This window comes from Mobula birostris, chromosome 13 (assembly GCF_030028105.1).
Source record: "Mobula birostris isolate sMobBir1 chromosome 13, sMobBir1.hap1, whole genome shotgun sequence".
Lineage (NCBI taxonomy): Eukaryota > Metazoa > Chordata > Chondrichthyes > Myliobatiformes > Myliobatidae > Mobula > Mobula birostris.
The window spans coordinates 93,136,461-93,148,566 of NC_092382.1; the positions used below are offsets into that span (position 1 = coordinate 93,136,461).

Sequence of the window (12,106 nt, forward strand, 5' to 3'; positions counted from 1 at the left end):
AGCTGATAAGAATAAGGTGTATGAGAAAGGTTTGTCTTTATTGAGGAAGGAATTTACAGCGGAACAGAAACGAGATTCTGGAATGGTGGCTTTAAGGGTGATAGCTCTCATAGGAGAGGAGGTTCGGAGAGAGTCAGTGGGACATTACCTTAAAAATGGGGCGTTGATGAAGAGGTAGAGACCAGCCACAGTGCGTGCAAGTCACGTGGTGGTTCTGAACGGTTACAGGTCTGAAATTTTAAACATGGCTTACAGTATGTCTTTAAGTGGACCTCATGGAGTGAGAAAGACAGTGAACAGGGTTATGAAGGAATTTTACTGGCCTAGTTTAAGGAAGGATGTAGTGAATTGTGTGGGCCCATTGCAAAAGACTGCAGATGGTTATCAGTATGTGTTTACAATTGTGTGTGCTCTGTCTAGGTCCCCTGAAGCAATGTCTATTGGAAACATCGAGGCCAAGACTGTGGTAACAGCATTCAGTAATTTTACACACTGGTAGGTCTGCCCAGAGAAATTCAATTTGACCAGGGCAGTAACTTTACTTCGGGAACATTCCAGGGGATAGTTAGAGAATTAGAAGCTAAACACATGGTGTCATCTACATATCTCACAGAGTCCAAGGGAGCCTTGGAACGGTTCAACTCAACTCTTAAGACCATGATTAAAGCACATGATGTGAGAAATGGGAAAAATTGGGATGAGGGGATTCCCCTCCTCTTATTTATTGTTGGAGATTCGATTCAGAAGGCATTGAAGGGTAATTTGTTGGAATCTGTATTCAGTTACAAGCCAAAAGGACCTTTGACCCTACTCAGAGAAATATGGTCTGATTTAGAAATATGTGTCAGTGTGCTTAATTATGTTTTAAAATCCTGGAAAGGACTTAGTAAGCTTTGTGACTTTGCCAAGAAAAGTTTACAAAATGGTCGAGTCAAAATAAGACACTTGTTTGCTAGAATTGCAGCTGGGAGAATTGTTATGGAACAAGATGGAGTCATGGAATCTGATAAAGGAGTGGAAAAGCATGTTTACCCATTAAATCTAATCTCACCCAGTTGTCAGAATTCCATTGTTTTGGAAAATATTACTGATAAGGTCCATCAGTTGGACCCTAAACCACAAAAACAAGTGAAAGGACTAATTGGCATTTTGAAATGGTGCACAGGTGCAGTGCATCACGTCGTTATAAATTCAGCCCAGCCCATGAAACGACATCTTCACAGTGAGAACTTTGAGAAAATTAAAACGGTTGAAGAAGGAATTAGAAACAAGAGAATGGATGACTGTATTGATAGAGTGGGGAAGGCTAAATACCTTATTAAGATTGACTTGTTAAAAGGATACTGGGGTGTTTCTTTAACAGAGAGGGCTAAAGAGATATCAACATTTGTGACACCGTCTAGACTGTATGAGTACAATGTTTTACCCTTCAGGATGAAAAATGCACCATGGACATTTCAAAGAATGCTCAATTCTTTGATTGGAGGTTTAGAAAACACAGGAGTTCATATCAATGATTTAGTGGTCTGGAATGACACGTGGGAAGAGCAGATGGCAGTTGTAGAAAAACTGTTTGACAGACTTTCCAAGGCCAATCTTACTGGGAACCTCTCTAAAAGTGAGTTTGGCCATGCCACAGTTACATATCTGGGTTATGTGGTGGGCCAAGGCCAAATGGATCCCGTACAGGCCAAGTTTCAAGCTATTGCTGAGGTTCCCGTTCTGACCAGCAAGAAAGCTTTGAGAAGGTTTTTAGAAACGGTTGGGTATAATTATAAGTGTTAAAAGAACTTTGCTGACATCGCTCTCCCCCTAACAAAACACCTGGGGAAGAGTGAAAGATTTGTATGGAATGGCGTTTGCAAGGAGACATTTGAACGTCTGAAAACCATCCTGTGTTATCATCCTGTGCTCAAAGCACCAGATTTTTCAAAACCATTTGCTATAACAACAGGCGTTAGTAACGAAGCTGCTGGGGCAGTACTGCTACAGAAGGATGTCAATGACATCGAACATCCAATAGCTTATTTCTCAAAGAACTTTAAGGTGCACCAGAAAAAAATATTCAACTGTTGAAAAGGAATTACTAGCACTTATTCTGGCTTTACAACATTTTGAGGCCAATGATCAAAGATCTCAAAATCTTTCTGATGCCCAGAGAGCACTTATGGTTTACATGGGTTGTAATCCGTTGATAATTCTAACTAAGATGAAGGATAAGAATAGAGGGTTATTAAATTGGAGTCTGGTATTGCAGGAATGTGACTTAAAATCAAACATGTGAAAGGTACTGACAATATTATAGCAAATCAGTTATCCAGATATTAAGCTGGAAATTGTACACATTTTTGCTCTGTCATCTGATGACCTTATCTGTATTGTTTCAAACTCTGTAATTCATATTTAGACAAAAAATCGTCTTCGTCATTTTTTTTTCTCTGAGGAAGGGGAGTGTGAAGGGATCCTGAAGTACCCCTATTAACTGTGCTTTTGGAGAGAGCGAGAGAGCGAGAGAGCGAGAGAGCGACGAAGACTAACTGGCTGGACTGTCACGAGAAAGAACTAATTAACTTTTGAATTTCTGCTGGAGTTGGAGGCAGCACCGAGGAGCTCGTAAGTTGCTATGGTGACAGAAGGCGGTGTTATTTAATGGACACTCGATGTTATGATTTTCGGCAAGTTGCTGACATTTTCTTCAAGGCTTTTTGCCTGCTTGCATTTCTTACACAGACAAAGGAAGGAGAGATTATTTGAATGACAGTTGATGCTCGGTATGGAAAGATAAAATAGGAAGTCAAATGATACAGACCTGAGACACACGTTTGGACACTGAATGAGCATTGTTTTCCCGCAGGAAAAGTGGGTTTTGGAGGATTGATCAGGCTGATCGATCCACTGGTCTTGCAGTGGATAGAGGAAAAGGGTTGACTGGTGGGGAATTGTCCATGTGTCCAACCTCGCCTGGGGGATAGCTCCACCACAGAAAACCGGTCCCCTTAATTAAAGTCACAGTCGGTGACTTTTAAAGGATTTCGAAGGACAACGGAAAGATCGACGGCGTCAGCTCACCTGAAGACTCAAATATCTCCCCCTCTCTCTCTCCATCACTACTCAACTCAATACCACGAACTGAACTGAACTGACCTTTACCCATCATCGTACGACTGTATCTTTTTTACCCCTAAACATAAAGATGCTTGGTTTTTCATACATATATTTCCACACTTACTGATATACTTATATATATAATCATTGCTAACCTGTTTGATTTATCTACATTTATATTACTGTATTGAGTAGTTACTAATAAATATTATTAGTTTATAGCAATACTGGACTCCAAAGTGTTTTCTATCTCTGTTGGTTCTTTATTCTCGTCACGGGGTACATGACACTAGAATAAAAAAAAGCAGGGTTGTAACGTTGAGACTTTATAAAGCACTGCTGTCGTCCCACGGAGCACTTTGAGCAGTTTTGAGCCCGTCATCTCAGAAAGGATAGGCTGAAACCGGAGAGAGCTCAAAGGAAGTTCACGAAAATATTTCCAGGATTGAAAGGCTTGTCATACGAAGAACGTTCGATGGCTCCGGGGCTGTATTCACTGGAATTCAGAAGAATGAGGGGTGACCTCATTGAAACCTATCGTATGGTGAGAGGTCTCGATAGAGTGGATGCAGAGAGGACGCTCCCTCTGGCGGGAGAGTTTAAGACCAGACGACGCAGCTTCAGAATACGGGGGGCGGGGGATCCTTTTAGAACAGAAATGAAGAAGAATTTCCTCAGCCAGAGAGTGGAATTCGTTACCACAGGCTGCTGTGGATCTCACGTCTTAACACAGTTTAACGCTGTGGTTGACAGATTCTTGATCATTCAGGGCATGAGAACTCAGGACATTGGGGCTGAGAGGGAAAATGGATCAGCCATGATGAAATGGCGGAGAAGACTCGATGGGACAAATGCCCCGCTTCTGCTCCTGTATGTTATGACCTTATGGTCCCATGGGACATTTCAGCTCCAGCTCTCTACAGAGGCATTTAGGATGCCTTTCTCTTGATGTCAAAAGTTCCCTCATTGAGGGGCAGTGTATCCGGGGCGCTGTCACCGCTTGCTGCGCCCGAGTGATAGTTTTCAATGGATGATGCACTTCTCTCTCTGCTTATGTCGTCAACGTGCACACTGGCTTGTCAGACATGACCTTCCTTCCATGAAGCAACGCTGGCCTTTTCTAGTCTCTGCCAAGTATCTGTGCGCTCTTTCCTCATAAAGGAGCGACCACTACACCTATGCCTGATCCCAGGCCAACTGATCACCAGTTACCTGAGCTTTCTCAGTCTCTCACTTCCTCCCTCTCCGGCAGAAAGATTTACTTCCCACACATATAGTGTCAAGACCTATTATGTTCTGAAATCGCAATGATTATCGTTTCATAATAATTGGAATTTTGGAAGCAGGTGACGAAAGCATCTGGGATGTTGATGAAAAAGAAGAACAGCGTGCAGTTTATGGGTTTTCTGGCATAATTTAAAAGTGAATGGAGGAAAGTATATATGGGGATGCCAGAGGTATCATACTTTGCATAGACTGATGAGTATGTGGAACGCCCTGCCACGGTTAATGGTGCCTACAAAATAGAACAGAGAACAGTTCTACATAATACAGGCCCTTCGGCCCACGTTGTTGTGCCGACCTTTTAACCTACTGCAAGATCATTCCACCCTGCACTCTAACATTGCCCATCATTTATCTTTCATTTTTGTGCCTAGCTAGGGGATTGTTAAATACTCCTGATGCATCTGCCTCTACCATCATCTCTGGCAGAGTGCCTCAGGCACTCACCGCTCTCCGAGCGAATAAACGGATTTACCTCTGACTTCTCCTGCATTTTCCTTCAATCACTTTAAAACTGTGCCCCCTCGTATTATCCATTTCCACCTTGGGAAAAGGTCTCTGAATATCCAGTTGCTCTATGCCTCTTATTATCTTGTACACGTCTGTCAAGTCACCTCTCATCGCCCTTCTCTCCAAAGAGAAAAGCCCGAGCTCACGCGAACTTTCCTTATGAGGTACTGTTTATTCCCGGCAAAAACCTGGTAAATCCTCCCTGCATCCTCTTAAGGGTTTCACATCCTTTCTGTAACAAGGAGATCAGAATCGAGAGCAATATTCCAAGTATTGTTTTCGTTTTGTGTTTTTACTATTTCTGTATTAACTGTCATAACATCACACCCGGAGTAACACTATTTGAATGGCTGCGTTCACTTACCAGGAACACCGATGACGGCAATGATAACATAGACTATTTTCTCAACACTGTGATAGATGTACAGCATTTTCTGCGCGAAGTGTTGTTCACCCTACACCTCCGGTAACCCTGTCCGAGTGAAACTTCGAGGCGTTACAGGGCCAAAGTTTTTATCGCCGTTGAGATTCCCGCGGGGACGTGGAAACTTCAACAATTAAAAATAGTGATTTTCGAAATGCATGTTAAAAATAAACATCAGCCGAGCGAATTCCCTGCTGGGATTTTCATTTGCTTGTTTCAGAGAATTAATTGCGAAACTCCTAAGAATGGAAAATATGACACATTAGAGAGTGGATATTTAGAGCGGCGATCTTACCGCCATGAGAATATTGTTTCAGGGTCAGTGACCCGCCTGCGGTTGTTGTGTAAACCAATCCGCCCAGCTTGGCAGGAGAGACGTGGCTCATCCCCGTTCTTATTTACTTGTGTTCCTGTATTCTGGAAATTAAAGAGGACAAAGGACAACAAACATCTTGAGTTTTTGCTGTAGGTACCAAAGAACTAAAAAGTCAAAGTCAAAATAAGTTTGTTATCAAAGGACATAAATGTCTCCTTACACTATCTTGAGATTCATGTTCTTTCAGGCGAAAACAAAGCAATACAATAGAATTAATGTTAACTATATATAAACAAAGACTGACAAACAACCAATGTGCAAGAGAAGACAAAAGGGAACAAATAAAAATAAAAATATGAATAAATAATACAGAGAATATAAAGTCATTGAAAGTGGGTCTCTAGATTGTGGAGTCAGTTCAGAGTTGCAGTCAGTGAAGTTACCCACACTGGATCAGGAGCCGGATGTTTGGATGGTGATAACTAGTTGTGGAAAGTCGTTTATAACTGGATGGGTATCTGCCACAATCCTTTGCAATCTGGAGCCATTCTTAAGGATTGTAGTTCGATAAATGCAGCCGCTGAGTTTCTAAAAGGACCAGAGAGATGCAGGGAATAAGATACATTGCAATTCCAGACGCCAGGGTTTTCCTCAGGCCACACGGCTGCGAATGACTGTAGAACCAAACGGCGGTTCAGCACAGAATGAGTGGCCGCTCAACACATATCGTCCAAGGGGCCTTCTGGAGCCGTTTACAGTCGGCTGAGCAGGTTCAATATCACTCCACACCTTTCCTATACAAGTAATTTGACATATCACGCCCATCCAGGGCCTATTAACAAACAGATTTGCAGCTCTGGCTAATGCAATGTCCATATATTGAATTGAGTAGAGAGCTTCATCGCAGATCAACATTTCAAACGAATTATGTTCATGCAATCTATTGATCCGAATATACTGCTGGCAAGAACACTCTCATATGTCTCTTCAGTGCACCACACCGCCCCCCCACCCCACCCAACCCCGAATTGGTTTAACTCCACTCTCTGTACCAGTGCCTCTTACATATGACTTGGACAAAACTGTATGAGATGGGTTATTAACTTCAAACTTTCTGTGGAATCACTCATGTGAGAGCTGTATAACTCATCTCCTTCTAGCTTAGGCCACGAACTTATCAGTCACCTCTACTGTGGACAGTTTCTGGAGGTCCAAGATCCGTATGCTCCACGACCTCTGGACTAAGTGTGTAAATGCAGGAGAGGACTACGTTGAAAAATAAATGTGCTAGGTTTTCTAAGATTGACTCCTTCTACCTTAGGCCACGAGCATATCAATCATCCCTCGTAGCACATTCCAATCAAAGCTATCAACCCTGTTTCTGACCAGATAGTCTCACTTCCAGACGAATTACCATGATGTTCCACTTGATCAAAAACGCAACCCTCACTCTCCTAGTCATGAACGATTAAAATATGGAGGAATACATTGGATACGAATGGGTCAAGGAGCGTGGAAGTAGACAAACCGATTGCTTTTGTTCTTGCCATGTGGATGAAGGAATGGAGGCTGCCGTTTTGTGAAGCTGTTCTGTATACTCCATTTTGTGAACTTTCTTGTAAATTGCTCTGCTCAGGAGTACCTGCATCAAAGCGATTTAAAGTGAATTGATTGATACTCCTGATACTCTGCTGCGCTGGAGATCATTTTCAAGTAAGAAGTTATTTGCGAAGAACTCTCTGGTCCGATGGAACATGCAGGTTTATGAACGGAGGAGACAGTGTTTGACCTGACTAACACAAACCACGCAACTGGCTGCTCTGCTGTGATTCCGAACAAAGAGACAGAACACGTTTGTCACTTGGGACAAGGGCAATAAAATTATGCTGGCTTGGAGCAGAGTCAGTGGGAAGCTGACACACATTAGCCAGATTGGACAGAGCCAACGAGATTGAATCTCAACATTTGCACAGATAAGCAGAGTGTAAGAAGATGAGGAATTGAACACAAAACAGCGGCAACTCCCGAGACTAGCTATCGCAAGCACGACCCCATGCCGGGTGCTGGGAGAAGATGTATCGATCGCTTGACCAATGGGAGATCTCCTATTTCAGTGTTGTAAATTGGAGGAGTTTTTGGTACAGGGGGAACAGTAGAATTTATGTTTGAGTTGTTGGCCGGGGATCAAAATGGTTACGTAGAGTCAATAAAGTGCAAGTTTTGATTAATTAATAGTTGTGTAGAGACTTGCCTAACCTAGATTAGTTGATGATAAACAACACTACCTCCACGTCTATCACTAGTGTAGGATCTGTAACCCGGAACGCTGATCTGTCAGTATTGCTCATTCGTCAGCCGTGATTGTGTTATAACTCCCACATCCCAGTCCCGTGTTCCGATCTATGGCCTGAATCCATCTGCCGTATCCATCACTCTGATATCCCAGTCCGTGTTCCGATCTATGGCCTGAATCCATCTGCCGTATCCATCACTCTGATATCCCAGTCCGTGTTCTGATCTATGGCCTTAACCCATTTCCAGTATCCTTCACTCTGATATCCCAGTTCCGTGTTCTGATCCATTGCCTGAATCCATCTGCCGTGTCCGTCAGTCCGATATCCCAGTCCCGTGTTCTGATCCATGGCCTGAATCCATCTGGCATATCCGTCACTCCGATATCCCAGTCCCGTATTCCAATCTATGGCCTGAATCCATCTGCCATATCCCTCACTCTGATATCCCAGTCCGTGTTCCGATCCATGTGTCGTGGTCCGGTCCGTTCACTACTCATTTCAGTTAATTTCCTTTTCCCCGTGTTCCACTGGGCTCCTTGATTAGGGCACCTGATCCTCATTCGAACCAGCAGCATAAAAACTCCGGCTTTCAGCTACTCGCTGCTGGTTCGTCACCATAGCCGGTGTGGCTATGCTCGTTCCGCGGCAGCCTAGAATTGTGGGCTCTGGTTGCTTTGGTGCCTGTGGCTGCTTCGTGAATTCAGTCGATTTCGTGTCCAGCTGAGTCGCCGGCCGTTTTGCCGCCACTCCGAGCTAGGATGCGAGTTCTATCGTTTTCATGTTCGGCTGGGATTTGCTGGCCGATTGTCGCCACTCCGAGCGGCCAAGAATAAGGGACCGTCTTCATGAGCTTCTCCGTGACTAGATACTAATGGGCTGTCATTGTTTCTTTTCTATCGACTTTTTTCCAGCTGAGTAGTTCCGGCCATGTGCCGCTACTCCGAGTTACGAATTCTGTCTCTTCGTGTCTAGCTGAGAATTGCTGACCATTTGCCGCTCCTCCAAGCCAAGATATAAATTGTCCATCATTGTTTTGATGTTGTCGCCGCCGTGTTCCAGGTGAAGCGCAGGAGATCGAAGTCAAGTCCAGGTCCTAGTTACGAGTTCCAAGTCAAGTCCACGTCCTGGTTCCGAGTTTCTAGTCAAATACAGGTCATGGTTCCGAGATCCGAGTCAAGTCCAGGTCCTGGTTCCGAGTTCCGAGTCAAGTCCACGTCCTGGTTCCGAGTTCCGAGTCAAGTCCAGGTCCTGGTTCCAAGTTTCAAGTCGAGTCCAAGCCTGTCTTCTGTGCCTGTCTCCTGCACTTGGGTCCGCCTCTAGTCGCACCAGCCGCCCATTGCAACACCATCTGCCGTATCCGGCACTCATTGCATTAAAATAAATACAGCTTCGCCAATCAGACCCTTTCTCTCCTTGTTCTGCCCCTGCCTCTGCGATCTCCCGAACTCGCTCACTTTCACTTCTTCAATTTGCCTTAAATATCTTCTTCCTGCACGACAGGCCTGGGTGCCAGACCCTGCCAGACCAGTTTGAGGCTTGCGATAGTTCAGCAGAAGATAATTCTCTTGATTTTTCCGATGCAATTCATGGAATCCAAAACGTTGTAAATGGTTTGGCGTAAGAAAACTGGAATGTAGGGGTGTGTGTGTGTGTGTGTGTGTGTGTGTGTGTGTGTGTGTGTGTGTGTGTGTGTGTGTGTGTATTTGTGTGTGTATTTGTCTGTGTGCGTGTGTGTCTGTGTGCGTGTGTGTCTGTGTGTGTGTGTCTGTGTGTGTGTGTGTGTGTGTGTGTGTGTGTGTGTGTGTGTGTGTATGTGTGTGTGTGTTTCCAGTATAACAGAGCCTGGATAGCTCAGTCGGTAGAGCATCAGACTTTTAATCTGAGGGTCCAGGGTTCAAGTCCCTGTTCAGGCGCTCACTTTATATCGCAGACTGATTCTCCATCAGCACATTCACATCCATCCGATGAAATGTAAATTTTCCCAGCCAAACCAACTGGCGGAATGTCTTCACCCAGAGGATGCAGAGAGCCTGAATCGAACTGCCAGCGGAGGGGATGGGTGCCGATTCGATTTGAACATTTCAGAGAGATTTGGGTAAGTACACGGGTGGACGGGGTATGGAGCGCTGCTGTCCGGGTGCAGCTCGATGGAACGAGGCTGAATAATATTTCAGCCCAGACTGAATGCGCTCGGGTCCGGCTTCTGTGTTGTAGCGCTCAGTGTCTCCGTGACAGTGTAGTGAATTTAGAATGGGTTGTAATTACCCAGAAAGCATTAAACCCCATATTCACCCACTGCAACTGCCCAGGACATGGCGCGTCCTTCGTCGGCCTTTAACAACCCACGTTAGCCGGCACCGCCTGTGCACACACAAAATCTTCCGGCCTCTCCACCAGTGCAGACCTTGTCCCGTTTCCCTCTGCGCATCTCCGTCCTCCTTTTTGATCCACAACATTCCTTCTCGATCATCTTCCCGCGCGGTAATTATCACATTACTATATATTTTTGTATAATAAAATATTTATTGAATCATAATAATTCAGAATACGCACCAAGATCTATGGAGCTTTATTCCCTCTTCCCGCAACTGAAATTCCGCCGCTGTTGTTCTTAGCAATTGCTATGGGTCTCGTTTTCCTATCGGAGTTTGAAAGCAATAATTCAAAATTATTTTTATTTGATAAGATGTCGCTCATTTTTTACTACTTCCGAATAAAAATGGTTGATTGTACTGATGGGCGATACCACCAACACCAGGGGTGCAGACGGAGCCGGAGCGCTCTGGAGCGCATCCGACACCTCTTTAAGAAAAAAAGCCGAAATAAACAAGCTAATTAATCAGGTGCCGCCCAGGGTGCTTTGAGTATCTCAGAAACTGCTGATCTCCTGGGATTTTTACGCACAACAGACTGGAGTTTAGAAAGAATGGTGCCAAAAACAAACAAAAAAAAAATCCAGCGAGTGGCTGTTCCGTGAGCGAAAACATCGTGTTAATCAGTTGGATCAGTTGCTAAGTGGACCGAAGCATCACAAGTGAGGTTCAGTTCGGATCGGTGAGGAGTGTTTCATATTGGGAAGTGAAACGTGCACAGTGTGTGGCGCGAAACGAGGAAGTGTTACAGAGCGGAGGTAACTAAAAACACAAGGACAAAGTTCGCCTAGAGTAGCTTCAGATAAAGGCAGAACGGTGATGAAGACGTTTCATCAGTCAGAGTATTAAATATTAAAGTTAGGACGTTATACAGTCTAACTTACACTGCACTTGGGGAGGTGATTGGTGAGATTGCATTGGCACATTCTGTCTGGTTGTTGCTACCCCATTTTCTACACAGAGCACTGACACAGGGAAGCAACGTCAATCATCAAGGACCCCCACCACCCAGACCGTGTACATTTCTCGTAACTGCCTTCAGGACCCCCACCACCCAGACCGTGTACATTTCTCGTAACCGCCTTCAGGACCCCCACTACCCAGACCGTGTACATTTCTCGTAACCGCCTTCAGGACCCCCACTACCCAGACCCTGTACATTTCTCGTAATCACCTTCAGGACCCCCACTACCCAGACCGTGTACATTTCTCGTAACTGCCTTCAGGACCCCCACCACCCAGACCGTGTACATTTCTCGTAACCGCCTTCAGGACCTCCACCACCCAGACCGTGTATATTTCTCGTAACTGCCTTCAGGACCCCCACCACCCAGACCGTGTACATTTCTCGTAACCGCCTTCAGGACCTCCACCACCCAGACCGTGTACATTTCTCGTAACCGCCTTCAGGACCCCCACCACCCAGACCGTGTACATTTCTCGTAACCGCCTTCAGGACCCCCACCACCCAGACCGTGTACATTTCTCGTAACTGCCTTCAGGACCCCCACCACCCAGACCGTGTACATTTCTCGTAACCGCCTTCAGGACCCCCACTACCCAGACCGTGTACATTTCTCGTAACCGCCTTCAGGACCCCCACCACCCAGACCGTGTACATTTCTCGTAACTGCCTTCAGGACCCCCACCACCCAGACCGTGTACATTTCTCGTAACTGCCTTCAGGACCCCCACCACCCAGACCGTGTACATTTCTCGTAACCGCCTTCAGGACCCCCACCACCCAGACCGTGTACATTTCTCGTAACTGCCTTCAGGACCCCCACCACCCAGACCGTGT

The 12,106-nt window shown here is 45.2% G+C and overlaps 1 non-coding gene across 1 annotated transcript; it reads left to right on the forward strand.

The window, feature by feature from the left end:
• The first annotated feature begins 9,773 nt into the window (after nucleotides 1–9,773).
• trnak-uuu (transfer RNA lysine (anticodon UUU)) lies at nucleotides 9,774–9,846 on the forward strand. Its single transcript has one exon. It is a non-coding gene; the product is annotated as a tRNA-Lys (tRNA).
• The last annotated feature ends 2,260 nt before the right edge of the window (nucleotides 9,847–12,106 follow it).